Source organism: Apaloderma vittatum, unplaced genomic scaffold (assembly GCF_000703405.1).
Source record: "Apaloderma vittatum isolate BGI_N311 unplaced genomic scaffold, ASM70340v1 scaffold26965, whole genome shotgun sequence".
Taxonomy (NCBI): domain Eukaryota; kingdom Metazoa; phylum Chordata; class Aves; order Trogoniformes; family Trogonidae; genus Apaloderma; species Apaloderma vittatum.
The window spans coordinates 3,587-3,903 of record NW_009715827.1 but is presented as its reverse complement, the minus strand read 5'-3'; the positions used below and the strand labels follow the sequence as shown (position 1 = coordinate 3,903).

The window sequence follows — 317 nt, the reverse complement described above, 5'->3', positions numbered from 1 at the left end:
CAGGTGTACCAGGCTCTCCCTGACCCAAGTAAACACCTCAATGGCTCCGTCACCCCTGGGGCAAACAGCCCTGTCCCCGTGTCACCGCCCCAACCAGCTGACTTACAGTGATGCCGGTGGGTTGTAGCATGAGGAAAGGTTGGTTTTACTCCAAACCTTTTCTGCTGGCAGAGGGAATTCTGTTGCAGGCAGGCTGCTGTTGCTACAACACAACCTTCCTCGTAGCAACTCCTCCCTGCAGCACCTAAAGTCACCCGTCTTGCACCCAGATAGGGGCATTCCAAGGGGCCAGCAACTGGTTCTGGCCACCACTGTGG

The 317-nt window shown here is 56.8% G+C and overlaps 1 protein-coding gene across 1 annotated transcript in view; it reads right to left on the bottom strand.

Annotated features, from left to right (window-relative positions):
- CCDC33 (coiled-coil domain containing 33) overlaps positions 1–317 on the bottom strand; it is a 6,171-nt gene that overhangs the window by 4,073 nt on the left and 1,781 nt on the right. The window lies entirely within an intron of this gene.